Source organism: Nestor notabilis, unplaced genomic scaffold (assembly GCF_000696875.1).
Source record: "Nestor notabilis isolate BGI_N333 unplaced genomic scaffold, ASM69687v1 scaffold7567, whole genome shotgun sequence".
NCBI classification, from domain to species: Eukaryota; Metazoa; Chordata; class Aves; order Psittaciformes; family Psittacidae; genus Nestor; species Nestor notabilis.
In genome coordinates, this window is record NW_009935075.1 from 26,636 (window position 1) to 38,634 (window position 11,999).

The following is an 11,999-nucleotide window of genomic DNA, read 5'->3' on the forward strand; positions in this document are numbered from 1 at the left end:
TCATTGCCCCATGCAAAGTGGAATAGCTGCAGGATACTGCCTGTGTTTGCCAGGGGACACGAGGGTAATCTGGCCAAAACTGTTGAGTGCAAGCTGGCAAATGTTTGTGGAAACTCAAAACTATTTTACAGCAAGACACCACCCAGAAATGGTTATTAATAACACAGCTATTAGCATGTTAGCGAAGTTTACATATATAGTGAGAATCTGAAAATGACATTAAAAAGTATTTACTTCATATATTTCTACGACATTAAAACATTCAGTAGCAGCAGTGGTTTGTCATTTTGAGTCAAAATCCATTAATGAGTTTGCTGGCAATATTGTGTTTATTAGAGGCTGACAGACTCTTACAGGGCCCCTGCAGCCAGGCATTCATGAAGCCATTGGAATTAGGACGCCACCCCCCAGACCTTTCTCAGACCACTTGTCTCTTTATATTAGGATAAATTTACTTCTTCACTTTCTGGAATCACAGATGTAATAGAAGAGAATGATTTTTCTAGTATATCCTCAAATCATCAAATTATTCTTATTTCTGCAAGCTTGGTGGAACAGAGGAAAAGTCTGAAATATTCTGGCACTGCGGTCTGCTAAAGGGAGGTCTGAAGTGTTTGCTTAACAATGTAAACAGCCACCAGTTTTAATATTCCACTTAAATAAGCGTTTCAAAACCTTGTAATGTTGTAATAAAGAAAAGTGCCTGGAAGAACTAGTCCTTGAGGCTGTGCTTTCTGAGAAGATGAAGAAACAGCACCTTGAGGAAAGGATTCTGTGAATGTGCCAGATAGGATGTTTTTGTAAGAGGGGTTTTCATCAGAAGTCAGTGCACAGGAGGAATAATGCACTAAAGAGGCTGTGCTTTCAACAGGGCTTATGCCTGATTCAGGATGAGTAAATTCAGGTTGCTTTGGGCTCAGCTGTTTCGTGTTCAATAAATAAAATGCAGGGTTTGCAAAACCTATAGTATTTTATGCACATTATCAAGCCCCTTTCAGAAACAGATCTTTCTAGACAGGGAACAAGTTTACCTGCAGCAAAGTGGATGTAGATCCATCTGCACCCTGAGCCAAGCTCTGCTGTGCCTCTGACGCATGTTCTTGTCCAACTCTTAAGCTGCTCTCCTCCATAACTCTCACCTCTCTGTAGACCTCTGTCCTCCCAGCATCCTTATCAGTCATCCGCAGGCTGTTATAACCAGCTCACATATTTAGATGGGGGACTTCATTATCCTTTCCTAATGAAAGAAGCTATATTTTGTACAGAGGTAAGTGATCTACTGATACAGCCACAGTAAAAGGTGAATCATGAGCCGAAGTAGGGACAGAACACAGAAAACAGTGCACATAGTGGCACAAATGCAGGAGAGGCTGTTACCACAAGAACTGCACCACTGTAGAGAGGCCTCTGTCATGTACCTGGTTCATTCATGAAGGCTGCCCACATCACAGCCAGCACTTCTCATGTTATGAAGATGTTTCTTGCAATGTTCAGCCTTGATAACAAGACCCTCTCTTTACTTTACTGTCCTGCAAATTCATTCATACATACACCTATGTACGCACTGCAGCTTACTCAGGAAATAGTTAACTCTTTTGTTAGTAAGAGGCTTTGTAAGCCAAGAACAAAAAGTGTTCTGGACCTTTGGGACACCAGGAGAAAAAGCAACACATAAACATATGGGGAAAGCTTCTTAATAAACAAACTAATGGGTTTAAAGACACTATGACCCTTCAAAGCGCATCCAACAGTCAGGGATCAGGGCTTGCAGCATCACAGAGAAATATGCATGACAGCTAGGGAATCTGAAACCACAAGAAAGTCAGAGCCACCATAGTAGGGCAGGCTGAAAGTCCACATAGCCACATATCTGATCTTGACAGTGACCTGCAGCTGATGTCTAAGGAGAAGTAAGAACCTGGCACATGTACAATTTTCCCCCTTGTATTTTCTGGCAATCAGCAATTAAGGTCTTTCAGAGCCTCCAGAAAGGACTGATTGCACACCACCTGGCTTCCATGAATCTGGAATACCTCCAGCCTCTAGCCCTGATCATATCCTCCAAATGCCAACTCTTCTCTGATCTATCAAGTATTTAATCTTGTTGTAGGGGACACAGATCTGGGTCCTCTGTCTTTCTTGCTGCATGTGTGTGCAAATAATTTTACACTCCACTTGGGGTAGGACAGCCAGAACTACCAATACGTGTAGTAAGAACTTCAAAAGTTCTGTAACGGTATTATCTATTGTGCCTTTTATTCTCCTCCTACCAGTTGAATCCAGCACCATGCAGCCGCAGAAGTCCAGACAGGTCTAGTCATGAACAACTTCCTGTTTGCCACTTAGACTTGGTGCTGGGCAGAGGTGCTTTATGCTGGCATTGCACATTCCCCTGTCATGCACCATCATCATCTACCAAGGGGGTTAGCAAACAACAGACAGCAAATTTGCAAAGAGCGAAGTCTACATGCAGGAGTTCTCATGTTGGCAGGCCATTGCAGCAAGCTATTTCCACAGCCCAAGGCAAGTGACTTTTGATGTGATGGAGGTCTTTCCCTGTCATCCCATCCCTCTGACCCCCAGCACTGCACCCCTGTGCCTGCTTTTGGTTGACCTGTCTCCAGAGACAGGACTAGCTGATGGCTTACATATTTCTCATTACCTTCAGATGCAATTACTCACCAGTCCTCTGTTTATATGTAAAGACTGTAAAGACCACAAAGCATATCAAGGCTCCCCCCCATGCAAGGAGGGAAAGTTTTTAAAAGGCAGCCATTTGCAGGAGCAGTGGAGTTGCAGGAATGACACCAATGGGCCCAAGATACCCTGCACTTTCTAGGGCACTATGCAGAACACGCAGAGCTTTTGTGAAAACATCTGGGATGGCACTGGAGCAACACTTGGTGGGATGATTGACCAGAACACACAGCAGTTATTGGCAATCTGTGTGCATATGGGACATAGTGAAATTAAACCTATGGACACTAATTGCAGAACAAAATGTACTGTACATGCACTACTCGCACTACTCACACAACCATACGGAGCTCCAGCACAAACGTGGAACTGAAAATGTAGATAGGCCCGTGAGGTAAACCTCATGTTTGAAGACAATTCAGCCCTTGCATCCATTTCATGCCAAAACTCATGCTTTGCACTGTGGCTCATGAAGTTGTAGATCTCAGGATTTCCAGGTGAGTGAGGTAGCTGTAAGGTACCCAGAGTTCACTGTACAAAAAGCAACCTATTACTACTCAAGTAATAGGAAGATATGCTTGCGAAATAAGACCCTGTGACTGTGTTTACTTAAGCAACATCTCCGTGCAAGTGTTCATTGATCTGTTGTTCCCGGGGGCTGTCCCAGATTGCGTGTGGCCTGCCCTGTTCCGGAAGAATTGACACACATCGAGAGGCTTTCTCTTGCTTCCTCTTTATGAATTTGATTTTGATAAGTTTGCTGCTCACTTGACAACAAAAAGCTCACTCTGGTTGAACTAGTCCAGTTTTCAACTGGAGCAAGTCAGCAGTGCTGGGAAACCAAATGAGAGGAAGGCACATGGGAACAAGTAGAATTTGCTTCCAGATATATGTCCTGGAACATATCAAGCTAAATGGCCATTGTAATCACTGACGTCTTGAAGTTTAATGTGGCCTGTTGATGTGGCCTGCAGGACGTCAGTTATGACTAACATTACCTCCATGTTTTTATTCCCAACAAATAAGGAGTTTGTTCCGTATTGTGGGATGCTCCCAAGCTACATTTCTTCAATTTTGTTGGATGTGGGAGGTGTTTCCTTTTAATGGCCTTAGTTATCACTGCCCTCTGCACCAAAGCACTGAGAGCCACAACACAGAAGTTCATGTGAATGGCAGGCACATCAATATTGTCCTAAGTATGACCCAGAGCTATTGTTAGCTAGGCTGGTGGGTAGCATGACCTACTCAATGTAACAAGGTATCAAGGCTGAATGTTGTGGGCTTTTACAAAAACTATACAGTGAGTTTCCAATAAAACATTTCTTTCCAGCAGCTGGAGTTGAAGGAATGTAATATTCCGTGATTCCTGTTGGTAAGGTTATGAATATTGAATCAGCGAATACCGAACCTGTGTTATGAACCTCAGTACAGCAGGAAAGGCAGCTGCAGAAGTGGACACACGGTGCGGTTTGTCTCATCTGTATTTCACTTACCTCTCCTTTCAGCCCTGGCTCTTCACTCTTCTTTTGTTTCTTTGTTGGGGGTTTTTTTGTTATTTTTTGAATGGACTGTTCCCTCCACTTTGTCAAGTTTGAATATGTGATACAAAATTAATGTTTTCTAGTGTGTGTTCTTGTGCTTTTTTTGGTCCGCTGCAGGTTTTCTTTTAGTGAAAGATTTAATCAACAACTCAGCAAGAAGAACCCATGTATAATTTTGCCTGGCTCCAAAAATAATGGTTCCCTTCCCCATCTGTGATACACAATAAATATTCATTTTATCATGTATCCAGAGGTTTCACAGCAGCACTAGAGACTGAAACAATTTGAAGTATTTTCCCAATTGAACATTAAAGAAAAAACATACACTTTGCACCAAACATGGCACTAGTTATTTCAGAAACAACAAAAAATAATCTAGGTTTCCTAAAGGTTTTCGCTGATCTTTTTTTATTCTACAAGGTTAGTAGTGCTCAGCTAAAGTACTTTTTTCTCCCTCAGTTCATACAGAATATCTTAGTATCTACCAAAAAGACAGCTGGTACCCATCTGTCTATGCACAATGGCACTTACACTGCTAACTTAAGTAGCTCTGTTTTTAGCTGCTTGTTCCCTCCTCTCACACATCACACACTGTTCACTTCAAGGATGCCATACTTTCTTTAAATATGTCTCAAATAAATCACTTTTTAAGAATTATTCCCAACAGTGATGAAATAAATAAGTTTCAGCCCATCAGTTTAATTAAGTCTCAACACACCAGCACAGACTTGGGGGCAAAATAAGTCCATTCATGTAACCACACACTCACACAACCTTCTGCAAAAAAAAAAATCTGTTAACTAGGCACGACCCAAATGGGAACATTTGGCCTAAACAACCTCAGACCTGAGGACTGACGAAATCTGAATCTGACCCTGACTTAGGACTAACTGTCCCAAGTCAAAGAGGGAAATCTCAGTCAACCATGGCCAAACCGGTGCGTTCAAGTCCAGCTCTTGATGTGCAGCCTAAACAATTCAGACTCCTTCTCTCAATGAAGAGGAGTCTAGGTCTCCAGACAGGGTTTATTTTGGCAGCACTTTCATTTCCCTGCAATATCTTTTAAACATCATAAGTAAGCTTAATATCAGTTTTCTTGCAATAAAAAAGGCAATCTAAAGCTATAAAAAGTAAAGCAATGTAAAAAGTGCAATGTATCTATGTAAAAAGCTATTGGCATTTACACTTGTGCTATTTTAAGATTAACTTGTGATACACTCACATTTTTACATTACTTGAGAAATGTCATGCTAATTACTACACCTAGAGATCAAAGACTCAATAGGCAACAAAATACAAGATCATTGTAGCTCAAGGGGACCCTTCTGGTAAATGACAGCAAAATGGACTACAAACAATCATCTGCTTCAAATCATGAAGAAATCCAACTACCAATGCATTCTGCCAAAAGCAGGAAGGATGATCTTAAGGTCTTTTCCAAACCTAACTGTTCTATGATTCTATGATTAGCCAGTGTTTGGGTGCTGTAGTATGGTGTGAACAGCACATCAAGTCAATACGTCAAGAGCTTGCCTGCTCTCCTCAGCAAAATTAGGCACCATGCCTTTCCCAACTGGATGGATCTGACACTCAAATCATACTCGGCTGAAGTAGGATGAAGCTTCTAAGTACATTGAAGTGAAAATTTTAATCTCTTCACAGATGAAGACACCAAAATAGGTTCCTAACGCATTTAAATGATAGCACTTAGACAAAACCTTTGGGTTTTTCTGAAGAGGCAGAAAGAAGAATCTAAAGGAGCAATTAAGAGGATGTCTCCAGTATCACCCAATGTCTATTTTGGAGGTTCTTCCCCACCAGCTTCTGCAGGCAGTATTAACCCACCAATCTCAGACAAGCATGAAGGGGAAAATAACAAGGAGCCACAAGTGAGTTCGTGTGGTTAACAGCTCTCTTGAAATTTTCTGCCATGATACATCTTAAGAACATACAGTAAGGAGATAACTACATTCCATCTAAGGGGCTAAGACTGTACATTTAAAGTGTACTGTATTTCCACTGGAAAAGGATTGTTTCCTTCTATCCATTAGTAGGAATTTACCTGAACTAATCATCAAAGCAGCAGTACAGCAGTACTGTACCTCTAAGATCCTTCCAGGAAAACCCTTCCTACTTTAGGAAAACCACAACAGAAATGCCAAGTGCTAGAGTTAACTGAACTACTTTTTAACTGAGGGTAAGTGAAATTTTGTTTTTCTCGGAGGCCTTTTTAGAGTAGGCTTAAATGTTAAAGTTTTATGAAGGTGAGAATAAATACAATCAACATAAAATCTCTCCAAGATGAGATTCACAGCCTCTTCATACCTGCATACTATGAACACCATACACACTGATATGAAAGCTGCCAGCCCCAAGCAACTCTCAATCTCCATGACCTGTGTGAAAACTCTAGTGTAAATAGAAATGAAACTTTCTTTACCTGAGACATGAACCTCTCTAGACTGTGGGATGAAGTTGTCTGTCTATATGTGCTCATCAAAAACAAACAAAGAAAAAGCAGGGGAAAAAGACAAGTTAAATATTTGCAACAGGCAGAGAGGTCAAGATCCTGCAAGAAGCAGAATTTGTGTATCGTGATTAGAAGTATTTACATGCATGGTATCAATGTTACACACCTGACAAAGATACAGGCTTTTTAGGTTTTTAATCTCTGACTCATTACAACCTCAAAAATAATGTTTACTGCCACTGTTTCTGCAGACTTTAGATTTTTGAGCATCTTCCAACCTATTCTCCTTGCACAAAACTCCCACAAGATCTTATCCTGTGTGCCAGCGAGCAGTTAGCATCCGTGTTGAGTAGTATGAGTTCAACCCAGATCTTACTGGAAGGCAACTTGATGTACTTTTCTGATGGTTACCTCTTCTTGAGAATGGTGTTTCCTGGAGTGAGATTGGAACTTGCAAAATGAGCTTGCTTAATAGCACTGTATTTCAAATCCAAAGGAAGTTCCAGGCCTTTGCATTTGGTGTTAGAGAAATGTTGGCACTGACAACTCTTTCCAGAGTAAGTAGTTGAAGACAGCTATTACAAAACTTCATTAGTCAAGCCTCAGAGTTACCACAGTCAACTTGAAACCAAGTCACGTACGTGAAATTATAGCATTTGCTGATACCCATTTTGCAAGCAGATGGCCAATTTAGAAGCAAGATTTGGATTCAAAACCTCTTAGAATCATGGAATCATTTAGAGTGGAAAATACCCTTAAGAGCATCAAGTTCAACTGTAAGCCTCATACTGCCAAGTCCAACACTAAACCATGACCCTAATCACCATGTCTAGATGTCTGATGTTGAGCAAACGCTCCAGCTGCAGTTTGTTGGACAGGTCCTCCTGTTTCTGCAGCCTTTAATGTCTGCTGGCATCTGCAAGGTGCCTGCCAAGACAATGCTGCATGTAAACATTCAGCCTCCAGCTGGTATGTCTTTCACCTGGAATTGGAAGAGTGACCACAATGTGAAACCAATCAATCCACATAAAACCAAATACATCCATATTTGTATTGTCTGGTCCATCCAGTCTCTGACTCTTGCAAACTATGAACACCATAACACACTGTCCTAAGAGGACAGGTTTTAATGCAGTCTGGTATTAAACCTACAGAGTAACAACAAAACTCCACAGACAAGAGGGAAATGTATTCTGCAGCTTCATCCCTTCATGCAAATACTCTGTTATTTGCACAAATTTCCATATTAGCCCAAAGCTGCTTGATTAAAAGGTAGAGTGTCTTCCCTTCTTGGACAGTTTGCACTGGGATGCATGCACAGTTAGTTACATGCTCCAGTGCAGAAAAGCAATTCCAGTTCCATGCAGTCACATCTTTGCTATAAGTAACAATAGCTGCTGAAATCCACTTTAAAAATCTCAAGGATGTTGCTTCAAGCCATTACATTGCAAGAGAAACATTGCTTTGGGCAGAAACAGATGTATGATAGCTACATAGGAAAGGAATGAAGGACAGAGAGCAGAAAAAAGGATGAGGCAATGGGACCAATAACACATCTCCAAATAAGAGTGAATTTAAAGCTGCTGCAGCAATACAAGCCTCTCAAACTTCTGAGAAGTTAATGAGTCCTGCAGGCCCTAAGGGCATGGTTGCCAGAGGGAAGAAAGCTGCTCTTCCTGCAGCAGATGCAGCCAGGTGTGGGATGATCCTAAAGAACAAGTCTCACTGAGCAGTGGGATCTGCTGCAGGGAGCTTCCCCCAGCTGGTGGCACCCAGTTTGGCAAGCCCCAAGGTGCAGCACTGGGTGTGAAGCCCCACCAGCCTCCTCAGACTCTGCATCCTCTGGCTGTGGGGCACAGCTGTTGCCAGCATCCAACCCCAGCTCCACTGACATGCAGTCCCTGGCGTGTCTGCTCTCTCTTTGTGGGATGTTGAGATTGGAACTTGAGCTCTTGCATATTTGGCCTCACCACGCAAACATCTCCGGACACTGCAAAATCACATCTTTCTCCACCAAGTGCTGTTATCACAAAGGAATGGGAAGAAAGAAGACCTAGGAGCCATTTTAGCCATTTCAGCAATGGAAATGGGAACACAACACTCTCCATGACTAGAAATAAAACCGAAGCCAAAACGGTTGGTTCTATTTTTAGAAGTGGTGCAAAAAGAGATCAACAGTTTCACTTTGTTAATTTTCTTGACCTCTTGCTCTTCTTCCTGCTCTCTGTGGTGGAGCTGCCAGGAGGAAGAGCTCACTACAGCCAGCGAGGGATGTCTCTGGGGTTGTCTGCTCCCTCGCCTAGGTGCATACAGGAGCTCACAGATGGGTTTGGAAGTAACTGCAATGAACCACTCTTTAAAAGCCCCCAAGCAGAATAGGTGGAAATATCTATTTTGCACTTTCTTCACAAAAGAAAGGTCAAGGTATGCACCTTGCCCTTTTAGACAGAAGATACATGTTTACAGGCAGCAAATAAATCATCTTCCCAACACAAGCTTGAGAAGCAGGCAACAGAAAACAGGGCCCCATTGTAGACACTGGATTTATAGTACAGGGCAATCACCCCTTTTTTCTCCTTTCCAGCCTAAACCTCCCTTTGTCCTTCTAGGCATATGTTTTCCCTTAGGAAGCAGCCAACTTATCCCCTCTCTAAGTCATCTACCACAAGTCCTCTTTTCCCTCAGTGACTTAAAAATACGACTGGTTGAACTCAAAGGACTTGTTCTCCGCTTGTGTTTAGAGCACTTGAGGAAGAGTTTGTGTGCTCGGCAGAGTCTCTGAGATGCTGTTGCTTCCACCCCAAATCTTAACAAAAACTATCACTCCGAGGCACCTACCCAAAACATATGCAGCTGGCACTTGTTTGTCCATGAGTTTGCTGCTGAGACCTGTGGGTGCCCTCCATGAAGACAGAGTACTTAGTTTTGTTAACACACTCTGAAATACTTCATCAATGCCATAAAGTTTATAAAGCATTTATCTGTCAGCACTTTCTCTCACTCAGCACATGTGGCTTTATAGATACACCCAACTCCTCAAAAACATAAATGTAACCTGGTGCAACATGTTTCCTTCGGAGACAAACTTTGTGAGCGGGACTGTTGAAGAAGTTGTCTGTTTAAAAAGCACCTCATATAGGGATAATGAATATAGGGAGCAACATGAAAATACCTTTAGAATTCAAATTACAGTTAACATCTTGGTGGTTGCTACAGCAAGCAAAATATTACAGTTAGTAGAAGTGAAGGAATTAGTTTTGACCAAATACTGCAATGTTTCACTTTGACTTTTCTGAAACAAAATGCTTTTTAAACTCTCTTCATTAAAGAAGTCCAACTTTTTGTTCCTTACTTCAAGTTAGGATAGGAGGAAAAAAAGATTGCTTCTAATGTAACCCTCCCTCACTTTACAGGAATGTAGAGGAGTTCATTAGTATTTGTGAACTATGCTAAGTTGTTATAATTTATGAGAAAACGAGCACTTTGGATGACACCAAGCAAGATATACATAAGGCTCAGAACTAATTAATGAGGCTAAAGAGAGTTTTTGAACACTCCCATGAGGACCATCTGTTGTAGAGGGAGTACAGCACTTCGAGAGTAGTCTATAAATGTAATTAAATGCTGAGCAGTAGTAAGAGGTGTCTGGGTGAAATTTAAATTATGAACATTAAATCCTGGTATTTTCCAACTTTTCAGCATTTTTTTTATCCTTTTTCTGAAGGTTGAAGGTTTGTATTACAGCATCAACTGGTTAAGTTACGCAAGGCAGTACACAAACACACGCAATGGATGACAAGCACTGCACCGAGGAGTTCAGCGTCATGACAAACGTGTGAAAACCTCTCATGGGATTTAGGTATCTAAACCCAAGTATGCAGTTACCTTCCAGATGTTCAAGGTATCTAAGACACCCCCATTGCCCTGGGAACCCCCACATTTCTGGAAGCTAGCCAGGGTACCAAAGGACATCCAGGTTCTAAGGACTTGCAGTAATCTCTCTGCAAATATCCCTATCTACCTTTGGTCATCCATAAAGACACAGTGCTAGGAGCACACCCAGAATCCATTTCCTTGCTCCTTTGTGTGGGTTATCATGCAATACGGGCAAAGTTAACCTCTGTCTGAATTTTGTGTTGTCCTTTCTCATATCCAAGTTTGTATATTGGTACCAGTAAGGAGTTACTCTCCAGCTGCAAAGTCTTCAGTGCCTTAAGATGGAAAGAAGGTGTCCCACTGCCTTTCTAGCTCATTGCTTGTAATGCCACCTCTGTCTCCTGTCTCCAATTTTATGAGCAGAACTATTACCACTGCTTCACACATCACATCTGCTCGTGGATCAACTGCTCCCTGACACATTTTACAAGAGCCCTTTCAAGGCAAGGTGACATCAATAACCGACCGTTCAGCTCAATATTGTAAACTGAAACTTTTCAACAGCTGATTTGCAGGTTCAGCCAGCTCAGCACTGTGGATTGAACCAAGAATGCAGTTGGCCACTCTAAACTGGGCCATCCTTGTTCTGGATGGGAGCCATGGATTACCAATTTACCAAATCACCTCATCTTGAGCATGTGAAGAACTCTGTTGAACCCAATCTTACGTGACTGGCAGTCGGCATGGGATTATGCACTACACTGAACATGAACGTGAAATAAATCACTTCATAAAAATCCCTGGTGTTTTCACCAGTGTAAAACTGAGACCTGACCCACTGGCACATTTTGAAAAGCACTAGAAAAATGTTTTTATCTGAATGGCAGGTAACAGATGAACTGAAGCTTAACTTGCATCATTCCAGTTTTGAAAAATTAGTTTTAAAAAACCTATCATAGCAGCACAGTAATGATAATTGCAGCTTAATTACCCATAACTGATTCTTTATGCCCTGAAATAATTTATTCTTCTTTTATACTTGTCTCTGATAGCCATTAGAGTCATTACAACTGTGAGTCTATAATTACATACTTCGCATTTTCACATTCTATGCCAGTTTGTGCTTTCTTCTTATCTTTCATTAATTTCATTACTGAAACATCAAGAAAATTTCCATATGAATTTTCCAGAAGTTCTTGTGATTTGATTGGGGTAGGTTTGGGACTTAATGAAGCCCAGTGAGCCAGTTCTTAGGCCAGAGCTTCTGTACAGGCATGCAAGTCTGGTTCTGCCAGCTGCGCTGTGTAGTCTGCACCATGGTAGGATCCATGGATAGGAAGTCTGCCTTCAGATTTGGGACTACATTAAGCATTAGGTGGAGGTTAGGACACAACGAAGTGCTTGGGACAATGGAG